Source organism: Meles meles, chromosome 5 (genome assembly GCF_922984935.1).
Source record: "Meles meles chromosome 5, mMelMel3.1 paternal haplotype, whole genome shotgun sequence".
Classification (NCBI taxonomy): Eukaryota; Metazoa; Chordata; class Mammalia; order Carnivora; family Mustelidae; genus Meles; species Meles meles.
The window spans coordinates 94,671,333-94,687,727 of NC_060070.1; the positions used below are offsets into that span (position 1 = coordinate 94,671,333).

Below are 16,395 nucleotides of genomic sequence, written 5' to 3' on the forward strand. Positions count from 1 at the left end.
CTCAGGTTATGACCTCAGGATCGTGAGATCGAGCCTCAGGGCTGGCTCTGTGCTGGGCATGGAGCCTGCTTAGAATTCTCGTCTACCTCTGCCCCCACACCCACACTCACCCCTACTGTGCATGCACACTCTGTTTCCCAAGAAAGAAAGAAAGAAAGAAAGAAAGAAAGAAAGAAAGAAAGAAAGAAAGAAAGAGGAAGGGAGGAAGGAAGAAGGAAGGAAGGAAAGAAATCACCTTCTTTAGCATGTATACTTGAAACCCTGCCCCCTATTGCCAGGGAAGCAGACAAGCATCACGGCTGGTTCCTGAAAGGATGGTTTTCTCTTCCTCCTCCGTTATTCATTTCCCTGAGCTCCCACCTCCGCCTTCTGTTGCACTTACTGGCTTCTCCAGTGAATGCCTGACCCCTTACTACTTTGTTTCTTGCCTCTTGGAGCTTCTTCCATATTCTTTTTTTTTTTTCCCTTTTCTTTTTCTGCTTTATTTTAGCTTGTCTTTATTTGTCGACTTTGTGTGGTTGGTGGAGCCTCCTACATTCTCTCTCCACCTGCCGGTTTTCTCCCCAGTCTATCAGCGGTATGGCTGCCCCTCGGCTCTTCTCCGGTCTGCCTCCTGCCACCCGCATGTGGCCAACACGGTTAGCAAGCTTCCAAAGCAAATCAACAACTCTTGCTCCCTTTCTCTGGTAGGCAATGGAACATGTCTGAACGCTGAGGAAATGCAGGTTCTTAGGCTTTCGAGCTCAAGTCCGAAAGCTAAGTGACACGGCAAGATGACTTACGTTTGAAAGCTGAGCCACCGGTCAGCCCTCCAAGGCTCACGCTTTGTGACAATACCTTGCAGTGTCTATGCAAAAGGATACATTGTTCTAACAACAGCTAATGCTTCTCTTGTTTGGTAAGGAAGTGACACTGTGTTGTTATGAACAGTGATCAGATTTAAGTCCTTGACAGGTGCTGAGCACCCTAGAATTCAAGAACTCAGTTCGTCAGCAGTAGCCGTCAATCTAGACAATAAAGTGCCAAAATAAGGTCTTCATGCACAGGTCTTAACCGACAGACGTCAGTGGAGCGTCCATGATTTGGCATTTGCGTAAATTAAAATGTGCTGAATAAGTCCTGCATTACTTTTCATTAGTGTCTATGCCAGGTTCACATTCATGACTTATTAGTTCAAAAGGCAGCTGGGCACACTAGAAGGAGAGAAGCGTGGTGCGGTATAATTCTTGAACACAGTCCAATGGATAAAAAACTGGTCCCAAAGTTAAGACATTCAGAATCATGCTGAGATTTCTTATTATAGACGTGGGTTATGTAGAACTGATTCTTCGGGATCTTAATAAGTAAGTAGAAGTTCCTCCCTGTCCAAGATACTGTTAGAGGCTATTTTTCTTGCTCTTTTAAATTTTCTCTATAAAAAGTAGGTTACATGGGACCTTGTGGGATACTGTAAGACCTTTTGCTTTTATCCTTAGTGAAATGGGAGCCAGTGGAGTGCTGTGAGCAAAGCGGAGAGAGGATCTGCCTTACCTTTTAAACAGGACCTCTCTCATTCTTCTGTGGGGATCAGAGCAGAAAAGGAAGACGATTTAACAGGCAATGGCAATAATCCGGGTAAGGGACGATGGTGGCATGATCTACCAGGGCAAGAAGCAGTGAAGATGATGAAAACGGTAGGAATCATTTCTTTTGAAGGGGCAGTAAACGGGGGTTACTGGGTGTCTCAGTCGGTTAAGCGTCCGTCTCTTGATTTTTGGCTTGGGTCATGATCTCAGAGTTGTGGGATCGAGCCCCGTGTCGGGTTCCATGCTCAGTGCAGAGTTTGCTTAAGATTCTCTTTTTCCCTCTCCCTCTATCCCTCCCACCCCACTGCACACATGTTTACTCTCTCAGATGAATAAATAAATCTTTTTTTAAAAAAAGCAATAAATGAATTCCCTGAGAGACTGGTTGTGCTTTGCAAGAAAAAGGGAAGAGTCATGGATGACTCCAAGACTTTGGGCCTGACCAACTAGAAGGAAGAGTCGCTATTTCCTGAGATGGGGAACATCTGAGAGAAGTAAGTTGCCAGGGGTGGTGACAGGGTGGTGGTGGGATGGGTCATGAACTTGACTTCAGACAGGTAAACTCTGAGAGGCCTTGACATAAGTAGGGACACCAAGGATCAGATAAAGATCCAAGTTGGGATCTCAGAGCAGAGAGACAGGTCAGACCCACGGATCTGAAGGCCATCACTGTGTCCATGGTCCACACAGCGTGAGAAGGGATGGGGCTCGGGAGAGAAGAAAGGTAGATCCAAGGCTGAGTCCCGAGCACTGTGCTTGAGGTTGAGGAAAGGAAGAAAACTCAGCAAAGGAGCAAGCGCAGGCCTCAAGTAAAGTAGAATCCAAAAAACCAGAGGGAGAAAACGTTGCAACAAGGATCAGCTATGTTAAAGGCTAAGCTCTTAAATACATGAAAAAAAATTTATATATGGAATCAAATTCTTTTACTCCCCTCAAAATAAAATACATCTAATATTAACGACACATTCCAAGTCAAGACCTCAAGGCTAATTCTGCGATACCCCTATGCCGGACTATTCCAAACACCTTTAATAACACATAACTACAAATGAAATTGATGACAAGACACACCCCTAAGGCTACAGAGACGGACTTCTTTCATCACATCTCTGCTTCCTTCAGCATCTTCTGTGGGTTGTACAGTCATTTTTCCAAATGAAGAAGAAATATTTCCCTTACTGGGGATGCCACATTCCCTGGGTCAAAGACTCAGGACTGTGACACACTTCTTGATCTGTCAAATTTAGTACCAAGACGTGGGATCTGAGCACTGTGTTTCAAAGCCCATTCTGCCCAGATTCCAGATGAACAAGATGGTTCCTTTCTAATTGTTTTCTTCTGTGTGCTCTGTCAGCAGGGTCCCTATGCCCAGTTCTTCCAGCTAGAGTTCGTTTCATACATTTCCTAGAATATATTTCTAGTGACGCCTTAGACCATTTTTTTTTTTTATCATAAGCTTACCTCAACGTTTTATCACCTAATTTAGGTAGAAGAAATTCTGCACTTCTAACCAAGTGGCAGCCAGTTTCTTCTCCACACATCAATTAGATTCACCAAATGTCTTTGTTCCCTGATTGAATTCCACATGTTCTCCCTGTTCTTCTCGTCTGGATCTTGGCCATAATTTTAGAATCACTTTTACAGAAGATTAAATTGAGGGTCTGTGGAAGCATCAGAACCAAGCACAGATTGAATTTCTTTATTCCAGCGCATAACACTGAGGGCTACTGCCGCGGGTTTGTTAAAATGGGGTTCGGAACCATAAAGGAGGACAGCTTACCCTTAGTTAGCTGCGAGGACACCACACAAAAGAGCTATGGACCCAGAGATGCAGGAACCATAAAGGACAGTACGTAAACGCCTCATTCATTCAGAAGACATTTACGTGGCACCTTGGCATGGAGTCAATGCCTGTGCTCCCCCAAAATTCATATTCTGAAACCACACCCCCAAAGGGATGGTCTTAGGAGATGGGGTCTTTGAGAAGTAATAAGCTCAAGAGGGTGGATCCCTCACGAATGGGATTAGTGTCCTTTTAAGGAGAGACGCAAGAATTTGCTCCATCCATCTGCTCTCCACCATGTGAGAACACAGTAAGAGTACGACCATCTGCAAATCAAGAAGGGGACCCTCGCCAGACACTGGATGTGCCAGCGCCTTGATCTGGGACTTCCCAGGCTCCAGAACTTGTTGGTTGATTAAGCCATCCAGTCTGTGGTATTTTGTTCTCGCAGCCCGAGCTAAGATAACCTGCCATCTGCCTGGCACTGGGCTGGGCGCCAGGCAGGACTGAGATGCAGTGGCTTCCATGGGCGTGGCTGAGCTGGTCCATTATAGCTGTGTCTATTCTGATTGGTCAGTCATCGTTCCTCACGGGCTGTTACATGGACAGTAGAATCCCCGATGCTAGAGGTACTAAAGTGAATAGGATACATTTCTGTCTTTAAGGGGCTTTTGTTCATTTTAATGATTTCCAAGAGACAGCTCTCCCTTCCAATCTCAGTTATAGCAACCTGGGTTGCCAAAGTAAACAGTAACGTTGGATAACTTTCTAGGCTTGTGAAGTTACTCTGTTTAACAAAAAATGCCCGGGTATGACTCATGTAAGTACACTTATGTCACATTCTAAAACTGACAAAATTATAGAGATGGGAAACAGATCAGTGGTTAACAAGGGTTGGGGGTCAGGGGAGGCCAGAAATGATCACCCACGGGAGCTCTCATCTCATGATGGGACAGTTCTCTACAGAGATTGTGGTGGGTACACAAAACTCTACAAGTGAGAACATTTCATAGAACCACACACACACACACACAGTGAATATATGTAAAATTGGTGTGAGCTGAGTAACTTCTGTAATCTAGTATAATCCCAGTGTCAATTTCCTGGTTTTAATAATACACCCTAGTTAAGCACAATGTTACCTTTGGGGAAAGCTAGAGAAAGGGTATGTGGGATTTCTCAGTACTATCTTGCAACTTCTTAGGAGTCTATAATTATTTCCAAAAAAAGTAAGAAAAAGATCACATATTCATTCATTCATTTGAGACAATAATAATAGACCCTTTATATGTAAACAAATTGATGTCCTATGATATTAAAAAGTTTCCATTTTAAGTCAACCCTTCTGTTCCAAAGTACCAATAATGAACAAGTAATTTTTGGTGATCACCTAAACCATGCATCCTTATCTAGCTATGAGTTATCAATGTCATGTCTTTATATAACATATTGACTCATAAAATTAGTACGTGCACAAATCTTTTAAATTTTGCGTTCTCCTCATACAGAAGGTCTCATACTAGGAAAATATCCTACGAGTAAATAGGCTCATTATTTAAATGCGACAAAACTTAGGAATAAGTACATTTATCACAGCACAGTTCATGATGGCAGAAACCTGGAAATAATATAAATATTCAATTAAGAACATTCTGACAGACACCCAGAACTGAGAGATTGAAGGCAATCAAAATGTTATTGTAGAAGAATATTTAGTAATCTGGAAAGCCGCCCTCAATGTTTGGCTAAGTGAAAAAAAGTCCTTAAATAGGGGAAGCACAGTATGTATACAATGTATTTGCAGAGGGAAACAAGAGATATTTAAATGTTGATGGTGATTTTTCTCTATGTGATGGCATTACAATGGTTCTTCTACTTTTTTGAATTACTTCAATTTTCTAAAATGTCTACAGTGAATATTTATTACATTTGTAACAAATGTAAAATGAAAAAAAATAATGCATATACTAAAGCCAGTTCTGTATAGACTAGTGTTTTTCAACTGTGGTGAGTGGCTAGAATTCCAAAGATGTATTCAAAGTGGTCCGTGACTTATGACTATGAAAATTTTCAGTGTGGTGTTTTCATTAAGATGACAAACTTAACATAGTGATATAGACATATTTTGGATAGTCTGGATGATCATGGTGTATTAGAGATGACCAGTGCCCATTTTGCATTTATTTTTACGTCTGCAACATTGACAAATGCTACTGCTCTAATTCTCACAGATTAACAAGAAAAGAAACAGAGTCAAATGTAACAGGCAATGTATTTGCAGCTAGTAAAGGCCACGGCCCACTGCACAAATTAGGGTTTGCAGAATTTCCAATAGGGAAAGTCCTAGAGAATACCAGGCATGCCAGACTCGAAAGAACTTGTGTCAGCATTCAGTACCCCATTCACAATGTGATCAGTGATTAAACCGTAGCAAAGAGTATCATCAGTCACACTAAATTAACCAGTATTTTATAGTGCTTGTTTTTAGTTTTTTTTTTAATTTTTTTAAGATTTTATTTATTTATTTGACAGATAGAGATCACAAGTAGGGAGAGAGGCAGGCAGAGAGAGAGAGAGAGAGAGAGAGAGGAGGAAGCAGGCTCCCCGCCAAGCAGAGAGCCCGACGCGGGACTCGATCCCAGGACCCCGAGATCATGACCTGAGCTGAAGGCAGCAGCTTAAACCACTGAGCCACCCAGGCGTCCCTGTTTTTAGTTTTTTATTGTATTTGATGCTTTGGCCTATGTGAAAGCAATAAGCATAGGGATTTTGTGCCTATTTATTTGATTTTCTGGTGCCAAATCTAAATACAGTTTTATTTAAGACATTGCATTTTCCACTTACAACACAGTGCTTATAAAGTGAAAGAAATGTTTATTTCCTTTCCCTGAGCACATATTAGATATTTAAGGATGAAGAATGCCCAGTTTATTTGCTATAGCAGTTCAACTTTAAAACTGCCATGGAAATTGCTACAAATTTGGGTCCTAACATTGTTCAAATGGAGCAATCCTAGACCTCTTCTCAGGCTGGCTTACCCGACCTCTTCAATGGTGGGCCCAGGGGAGGCAGCACCATAGGGAGGGGCTCTACCCTCAGGAAGCCCACAGGCATTCTTCCTGGCATGCCCTGCATTCTGGTACGGCTTGGTCAGGATGGGGATGCACACTTTCTTCAGCTCTTTCTGCTGACATTAAGATTCTTCCTTCTCAGGGCGCCTGGGAGGCTCAGTGGGTTAAAGCCTCTGCCTTAGGCTTGGGTCATGATCCCAGGGTCCTGGGATCAAGCCCCACATTAGGCTCTCTGCTCCGTGGAGAGCTTCCTTCCTCCTGTCTCTCTCTGCCCACCTCTCTGACTACTTGTGATCTCTGTCTGTCTAATAAATAAAATCTTAAAAAAAAAAAAAAAGATTCTTCCTTCTCTGCAGTCTGGCTCTTATCAAGGCAGTTGGAGACTCCATTTATCAAGAATCTTCTGTCTGTCCTCATTGTTGACTTCACCCTGAAGTTTTCATCTTCGACAGTTGCTTTCATGTTGACTGGATAAGATCCAAGGGCACTCTTGGAAGACACCTTGTCCCACTGCTTGTCATCTTCTGCTCTGTACTTCTTAGCTCCCCGAACCATGTGCTCAACGCCTTCCTTGCTGAAGCAGCCTTTGCCACTACTGCTAGCAATCTCGTCCTCTTTTCCTGAACTCTTATCCAGAGCAGACACTAAGGATGCCATTAGCATTAATATCAAAAGTGACTCCAACAGTGGGAGCATCACGGGGGCCGGGAGGTATGCCTGTGAGTTCAAACTTGCCAATTACGTCATTGTCCACGGTTAGGGCACATTCCCATTCATAAACCTGAACTAGCACACCAGGCTGGTTGTCAGAGTAGGTAGGGAAGGTCCTCATCTGTATGGTAGCAATGGTAGTAGTGCACTTGATGGGGACACTCATGACTTTTCCAACGGTTTCAAAGCCCAGAGAAAGAGGAGCGACATGCAACAGGGAGGGAATCCTGAACATTTTCAGATTTGCCTCCAGACAGGCTGGCGGTCTGCACAGCTGCACCATAAGCAACAGCCTCGTCAGGGATGATACTCTTATTCAGTTCTTTTCCATTCAAAGAAGTCCTTTCCATTGAAGAAGTCTTGCAGAAGTTTCTGAATCTTGGGGACATGGGTAGAACCACCCATCAGGACAATATCATTGATTTGACACTTGTCAAGCTTGGCATTCCAAAGGGCTTTCTCTACAGGGTCCAGGGTGCCACGGAACACGTCAGCATTTAATTTTTCAAATCAGGGACAAGTCATAGAGGCATGGAAGTCAAGTCCTTCATACAGAGAATCAATCTAATACTGGCCTGGGTGCCGGAAGACAACGAATGCTTAGCAAGCACACTCGCCAGCAGTCTGGAGGTGACAGACCACCCTCCCATTCTTGTGGATGTTCTTCTTATATTTGCACTTGAACTTTGCAATAAAATGGTTGGCCATTCGGTTGTCAAAGTCTTCTCCACCTAAGTGGGTGTCTCCCGCTGTTGATTTGACCTCAGAGATCTCATCTTCAATGGCAGGGATTGAGACATCAAAAGTGCCACCTCCTACGTCAAAGATGAGCACGTTCCTTTCAGCTCCAACCTTTCTGTCTATGCCTCTGTGATTTTCTTCATCTTTGTCAAAACCACGGAGGACACCTCTTCTTTCCCTTAGACCATAGGCCTGCCAGCATCATTCACCACCATGAAGGGCCAATGCTTCAGATCAGATTGGACAGCAGCAGCATTGAATCTGTGTCCAATCAGGCATCTGACATCAAAAACTGTGTTGGTGGGGTTCATGGCAACTTGATTCTCTGCAGCACTGATCAATGGTTTGGTGGTAGTAAAGACGACAGAACTTGCAGTGTGCAGTTTCCCTGATTGCTGGCAATTATTTCCACTTTCCCGTGCTGGAAGAATTATTTCCACTTTCCCGTGCTGGAAGACACCCACACAATCTTGGTGCCAAGATCAATGCCAACTACAGGTCCCTGAGAGGTAGTTGCCTCCATGTGGGCCCTGCTCAGCTTGCAAAGAAAACAGCAATCTGGAGAGCTAGCACGTGGCTCAATGAGATCCTGTTGACTATCGAGTTTTGTGCTGTATTCACTTAGGGGCCATATTGTGAAAAATATTAAATTGAAGTCAAGAAAATCTTGTTCTTTTTAGAAGTGCCTGCACACTGTCCAGGTTTGAGAAGCACTGTTCTAGAAGCAAAAAGGCTCCCCACGCACGAACGCAGTAGCTTTCGAAGCAACATAAACTCAGGACACTGAGAGGTCCATTCACCTCGTGCACTGACGCTCCTAATAGCATGTCACAGAGAAAGAGATCCAGTTCACAAGCTGGTGGCTGTATTATTTGGAACCTCAAATACATTTTTCTTACTCACAGAAATTATATTAAAAACCATGTTGGGATACCAGAGTCGTTGACCAAAGTCCTTTTATTTATTTTGTAATGATTTTATTTCTGTATTTGAGAGAGAGAGAAAGAGAGAGAACATGGGAGAGAGAGAGAGATCATGAGCAGGGGGAGGGGGAGAAGCAGACGCACCACTGAGCAAGGAGCCCGATGTGGGACTCGATCCCAGAACCCTGGGATCACGACCTGAGGCAAATGGTGATGCTTAACAGACTGAGCTACCCAGGTGCCCGGCCAAAGCCCTTTTAATAATAAAATGTTCCTGGGCCAGAAAGAATGATGTGTCCTGGGGTCCATTTTAAAAGCCAAGTTTTCCTTTCCTTTTTTATTAGACCAGGAAACATTTTATAGCAGAGGTTTGGGACTGCCTGTCCTTATCTTCTACTTCATTCTAGCACTGCCTCTTCCCCAAACCTAGCAACTCTTCCTCTAAAAATAGTCCCTGCGCCAAAACAAGTACCCTCATACACAGAATCGCTCGTAGGTTTACAAATAGCTTCACATGGCCTGTCTTCCCGACTCCTCATATCACAGCAGCCTGATCAATAAGCATTACATTGTCATTTTGTGGATAGCAAAACTCAGTTTCAGAGAGGTCGGGCAGCATTCCTGTGGTCAAACAGCTAGAAACAAAGTAGGCCTGAAGTATAAGTGTTTGACTCCAACTCCCAGAGTTTTCTCCTCCAATCTCTGATAACAACTCACAACTGTTTTTCTTTCCTAGATCCTTAGGAGGGAAAAAATGCTTAATTAACAAAAACCGCTTCAAAATGGCTAATAACCCTTAACTCTCTAAGATATCTGAATTTTCAAAGCAGAGAGCCCAGCTGCCAAATCTGCAACATGGAGAGAAAGATGTATTCGTTTCCTAGGGTTGACAATCACCACAAACTCTGGTTTAAGACAATAGAAATACATTCTCTCACAGCTCTGAAAGGGGCGGGAAATCAAAGTGTTGGCTGCGTTGGTTCTTTCTGGAGGTTCCAGGGGACAGCTCCCTTTTATGCTTCTCTCCTAGCTCCTGGGGCTGCTGGCCATCCTTGGTGTGTCTTAGCTGGCAGACACAGCACTCTGATGCCTGCCACCATGCTTCTTCCCCTTCCCTCCCCTCGCCTCTCCTCTCCTCTTCTCATGACACTTGTCATTGGACTTGGTGCTTACTTTAGTCAAGGATGATCTTACCTTGAGATCTTCAACTTAATTATACTTGCAAAGACCCTTTTACCAAATAAAGTCCCATTCACAGGTGCTGGATGGACTTCTCTTTGGGGGAGGGCACGGTTCAAACCAGTACACAAGGGCAACTGCAAAGTGAACTTTCTCCATCATGGAATACCGAGGCAACTCGGCAATCCTCTACCCCACCAATTATCTCCTAGCCAAAACAAACATCCTGCATCTGGAAATTTCCTCCAGTCTCTGGATTCCACCTCTAGTCTTTGGTTTTCCATGTTTCTGTATTCTGCCTAAACTGGAGTTTCCCTTTTTCCTTGCCCATTTATATGATCGCCTCCACTGGGAGGCCTGCCTGGCTTTCCCTGATGTCCCTACCTGGCACGGTCTTCCACTCTCCTTAGCATTTACTAAAACCCACTGAGTCCAGGCCTCCTGGGAAGCTCATTCCCTGCTCCCTCTCATCCTCAACTACCATTTATCTTGGATCAGAATGTTAACACTGCGGAGACATGACAGATTGTTCTTAGAGGTGAAGGCAGCCTGGTCCCCTGCCTGGGAGTCAGTATCTCTCATTATTTCCTGACAGTTTTTGCTTTTCACTGCTTCTTTCTCTTGCCCCTGCCCTCACATTAGCATCTACTTCTGTGGCCAGAAATCCCAGGTAGGGAAGACCTAGGCTAGGGCTCCCGTGTCTACTATCCCATAGCAGTGGGGGGACAAGGTGGTACTGGCCATACTCAAGAAAAAAAAATGACCAATATTTGTAAGAAAAGAAAGGCTTCCTTCTGCCTTGGACCCTATTCTCTACAGAGAATATACCATCCACTTAATTGACTTAAAATATACCGTCTTAAATATACCACTTAAAATATACCGTCCACTTAATCGACTGAGCCCCCCAGGTGTGTACTAAGTTGAAATAGGTCAATCAGAAAAAGACAATTATCACATGGTTTCACTCATATGTGGAATATAAGGAATAGCACAGAGGACCATAGGGAAATGGAGGGAAAACTGAAGGGGAAGAAATAAGAGAGGGAGATAGACCATGAGAGAATCTGGACTCCAGGAAACAAACTGAGGGTTGCAGAAGGGGTGGTGGGTGGGGGGATGGGGTAGCCGGGTTATGGGGACTAAGGAGCACATCTGATGTGGTGAGCACTGGTGTTACGTGCAACTAATGAGTCATTGGACATCACATCAAAAACCAATGAGGTATTGTATGTTGGCTGATTGAATTTAAATAAATTATATATAATAAAATGAAAATTACTAAATTGTATTGTCAGTTAATTTAATTATTAAAATTAAAATTATTAAAAATAAAAAATAATTGATCATATATGCCCATCTAGATCTACAGATATAGATATACCTCCTCCACTGACTACCCAAATGAGAAACACCCCTGACAGTGGTTAAACACGCACTTTTCTAAGCCCGATTCCAGGCCACTATAACAGAACCTCCGGGAATGGACGCAGAACTCTGTTTTTTAGGAAGTTTCCTAGTGGTTCTCCCATATGTTAGATTCTGAGAACCACCTCCCAGTACAGTCACAAGTACACAGCACAGCCATGCTTCCTAGCATTAAATCAGGCAAAGCTGTTCCCTCACAGCGCCCATCCTGCAGCATGACAGTGTCGATAGGTTCGCATCAGACCCTCAGGGCTCCAGAATCACTTTTCCTTCCTCCATTCTTCCCACCTGGGCAGGAACCAGCCCACCATCTGCTCTCCTTCTGCTTCCTATTTGGGGACTGTGTCTCCCATCCCTACTACTGGGCCATTTTCAGTGCTCCCAAGTGTCTCCTGACAGTCTGAACGCTGGAAAGGAGGTAGAGATTTGGGTGCCTTTCCCCACGAACTCTCCTTGTCCAAGGTATTAAGAAGTGGGGAGAGAAAAGAGCACGGCAAGAGACCCCCCCACCAGACCTTTCCCAGGAGGGCATGTGCCTGCTTGAGTCTGACTTGCGTTGCGCAGGAGGCTGGCCTGGGCTGCCTCCGTCTCAGTGGGATCAGGTGAGTTTCAAAGTCACTCATGAGCTGTGCACGCACAAGCAGCTGGTGTCAATTTCATTTCTACCCTAACGTTTCCCTTAAGCTTTCCGAATCCGCCGCAACCATTAACACATCTTCAGTTACATGGCAAACTGCTTTCACTGTCAATATAAATACAGGAAATCACAGGTCAATGAAAATTCTAACAGTGAAATCAGAGGTCTTTCTTCCATTCCCAGGAGAGCCCCGGAGAGGTAAGACGCTTGAGCTTTCACCCTTATCATGAGATGGCGACAAGCATTTCCCATCAAGCCCCTAGACCCCGAGGCTTCCGAAAGGTCAAGCAGAGGCTGGGCTGCAGGGCTTGGTGAGCGGGGCCGAAGGCAGAGCTGGCTGCCCAGACGGTCCAGACGGCAGCAGCAACTGCACAGCGTGTCTGAGCCTATGTACAAGGCGCATATAAATACATACATGCAGAAGAAAGCTCTTAAAAACAGTACTTGTTATTTGGGAAAATAGGTAATGTGGCCACTAGCCTGTTAGAGGAGTGAACGCTACCTGAGGAGCTCAAGTAGCAGAAGTTTGAGTACAAAACCCCAAAGAGCTAGATTCAGCTCGCCAACAAGCATGTGGTTACCAAGCATTTATTATGTGGGAGAAAAATATTTTACATGTGTGTTGTATGTCTAGATGTGTGTGTGTGTGTGCTGTGATAAAAAAAATAATTATGCAAGGCCTGACTGCTGGGTAGTTCTCGACCTTGGATGTTTAGCTTTTCCAAGCCCGGCTGGCTAGATTCGGGTTACTGGGATGTGCCTTCAAAGAGCAGAACCTAGAATATATTTTTCACTCCAATCTACCCTTACCTGCTCCCACACTATTTAAAACGGAGCTTCACACGAAGTGAGTTATTAACAGTAGCAAAAGTTTGGCATGCACAAAAAGTTTACCAAAAACGCCCAAGATCATTGAGCAGAGAGCAAGTGTTCTGGGCCTCTGAAGTGGAGACTGGCCACTTGGCATTCGTGTTTTGGGGCGGAGTGCAGGGAAGGGAGGTATAAGCTTCGAGGAGGTGATTTGCCAGAGGGATGTGATTTCTCTTTTGGTCACAGACCATGCTGCTTGAAATATCAATCTTTAGACTTTCATAACCACTAAGTACTTATATTGAGGGTGCTATACAAAGATAATTTCTTATGAAGTTAGTACTTAAGCATGTTTTTATGTGTTTTTGGGATCTGCTTGTTCAAGCTGTTTTTGAAACCCTACTCTTGTCAACGTTCACCCTCCAGCCAGGTCTGGAGTACATACTAGCTGTATATTTAATTCTTAAATGTGGGTTATTCCAGAAATTGAGTACAATCCACAAAATAAGTATACTTTTAATGTAGTTCATAAAAAATAAGTATACTTTTTTTTAAACAGTTTTTTTTCTTTTTTTCAAGATTCCATTTACGCATTTGACAGACAAGTAGGCAGAGAGGCAGGCAGAGACAGAGGAGGAAGCAGGCTCCCCACTGAGCAGAGAGCCTGATGCGGGACTCGATCCCAGGACCCCGGGATCATGACCTGAGCGAAGGCAGAGGCTTTAACCCACTGAGCCACCAAGGCACCCCCAAAATAAGTATACTTTTAATACATTGCGATAACTGGGTGATGGGCATTAAGGAGGGCATGTAATGAGATGAGCACTGGGTGTTCTATGCAACTAATAAATCATTGAACATTACATCTAAAAACTAGGGCGCCTGGTGGCTCAGTGGGTTAAAGCCTCTGCCTTCGGCTCAGGTCATGATCCCAGGTTCCTGGGATCGAGTCCCGCATCAGGCTCTCTGCTCAGCGGGGAGCCTGCTTCCTCCTCACTCTCTGCCTGCCTCTCTGCCTACTTGAGATCTCTGTCTGTCAAATAAATTAAAAAAAAAAAATCTTTAAAAACTAATGATGTACTACACGTTGGCTAATTGAAGTTAAATTTAAAAAAAAAGAAAAGTAGTTCTTTGGTACACATCAAATACATCGATTTTGAATCTACCAATTCCTTTCTAAATGTAATACAAGCAAATTGTTAGAGGTTAAATGTAGCACAAATGGAAGGTAGTTACACGGAAGGCAGGGTCTAGGAAATCTGAGTTATATGACACTAGGCAGATTGTTCACGATTGCCCTATCAGCTTCCCCATAGAAAGCTGTAGAAAAAAGCCTATATCTATAACCCTTCTAAGACTGTACCACAGCTCTCATTTTCGTTTCTACATGCCAGGATAAAAGCACATCCCTAGGGGCACCTGGGTGGCTCAGTGGGTTGGGCCGCTGCCTTCAGCTCAGGTCATGATCTCAGGGTCCTGGTATCGAGTCCCGCATCGGGCTCTCTGCTCAGCAGGGAGCCTGCTTCCCTTCCTCTCTTTGCCTGCCTCTCTGCCTACTTGTATCTCTCTCTGTCAAATAAATAAATAAAATCTTTAAAAAAAAAAAAAAAAAAGCACATCCCTAAATTCTGAGCAGTTCTCTCTTCTGAAGAAAACCAGTTATAATCTCATGAATATATTGTCAAAATTAAGCAGTAGTTGGATGCAACATATTTTGCGATACAAGATGGCATACCAATACATTTAATCTGCCAAGAGTCACACCACCATCTGTAACAGGCTTGGCAAATGTGGGTGTAAGGGTCTCCACATATACTCGATGTGTAAAAAAAAAAAAAAAAAAAAAAAAAAAGATACATTATCCAGTTTTCTCAGATAAAACCATTGCTCCAGAGGTCATTAAATTCTGGCAGATTTTTCTTGGACTGTTCTCCTTTCTTTCTTGGGCTTCAAATGTGCTTCTCAAAGGCATAACCCTTTAGTCCAGTCCTCACTGACCACTCAGCCCTCACAGGCATTAAGGATTTTGATGGGAGACCAGGGACAGCTGTTTGAGGTTTATAGCAATTTTAGGGAAGATTTTCTGTGCCCTCTTTTTGTTAATGTTTACAAATGACTCAAGAGAGTAACAGGTCTTAGTGCTCTGCTTTTAGTAACCCCTTTGCTTTAACATAAGTCGTTTGTGAACACTTTAAAAGACACATTTTACAGTTTTAGAGGCTACTTCCTTGAATGGGTTGGCTATAAACTATCAGAGAACTTTCCATGTAAATAACAGCACGTTAATCCTTTCCACTTTTATGCTTCATTCCCATCAACCTGTGTTTCAAAAGACCAGACAAGTAGCTGATGATTTCTCTGAAGTAAAAAAATCACAGTATTTCTTTTGAAAACTAGTTATACAATTAGCTACTGGGGGATTCAGTAACAAATATCCAAAAACTGGGTCCCATGACCTTCGCTGTCTAATAAAGGTAACAGAAACCTCTAGAACGGACCCTAAAATCCTGAAGTCTGAGCTCCTGGAGCATGGGCCTGAGATTGTATCATGTCCCAGGGTCAGAAAAACATTCAGTGGTTCTTTTCCTCATCAGGTCTTATCAGTGGACTGTCCCCACGGGGGTGGGGACACCGGCAAAGGCACTGAAAGAGAGAAAAACCAACATGCAGAAACACAACACAACAAGAGCTCCCTCTTAGCACCCTCAGCATAACCAGATTTACGTGAAACCAGGCCCAAAGCTCATGCAGTCTGGAGTTAATGGCAGTATACACTCACTTTTTTTTTTTTTAACTACATCGTTCCTTATACAGGTAGCAACCACTCAAATACAAAGATTTCAATGGAAATGAAACTTGGGTTTTTCATGAGAAACAAAGAAAGTGATGATTTAAAACTTTTTAAATAGTTGCTTTTTCAGGACACGTGGGTGGCTCAGTCAGTTAAGCGTATGCCTTCGGCTCAGGTCATGATCCCAAGACTCTAGGATCAAGCCCCACATCCAGCTCCCTGCTCAGCTGGGAGTCTGCTTCTCCTCTCTCTGCTCTTCCCGCTGCTTGTGCTCTCTCTCTCTGTCTCTCTCTCTCAAATAAATAAACAAAATCTTTAAAAATAATAAAAAATTAACAGTTGCTTTATCTAAGTCCCCAAAGAATTCCAAGAACTCTCAGGCGAAACTCCCATCTTTAAAAAGTCTACATTCAAACAGTAGTAAGAACAGGAAAAATACAATGATTTGATTGTCCAGAAGAAAGAAAGCACTCTTGCTGCCAGGAACTGCTTCATGGACAGAGCACTACACCTTGAATGTAAACGATTTTTTTTTCTTTTTAGGTCAGTTCTACACCCAGTGTGGAGCCCAACATGGGGCTTGAACTCGTGACCTTTGAGGGCAAGACCTAAGCTGAGATCAAGAGTCAGAGGCTTTACTGACTGAGCCACCCATGCGCCCCTTGAAGGATAAAGATTTTTAAAAATATCCATGGGATTTGTGGGGAGAGAAATCTACTTCAAGACTGATAATTGTTAAAAGAAAAAAAAAAAAAA

At 43.5% G+C, this 16,395-nt stretch overlaps 1 protein-coding gene and 1 pseudogene across 3 annotated transcripts in view; both read right to left on the reverse strand.

Annotated features, from left to right (window-relative positions):
• The window catches only part of RCAN2 (regulator of calcineurin 2), a 273,404-nt gene that overhangs the window by 170,974 nt on the left and 86,035 nt on the right, over positions 1-16,395 (reverse strand). The window lies entirely within an intron of this gene.
• On the reverse strand, positions 6,153-8,394 carry LOC123941543 (annotated as a pseudogene).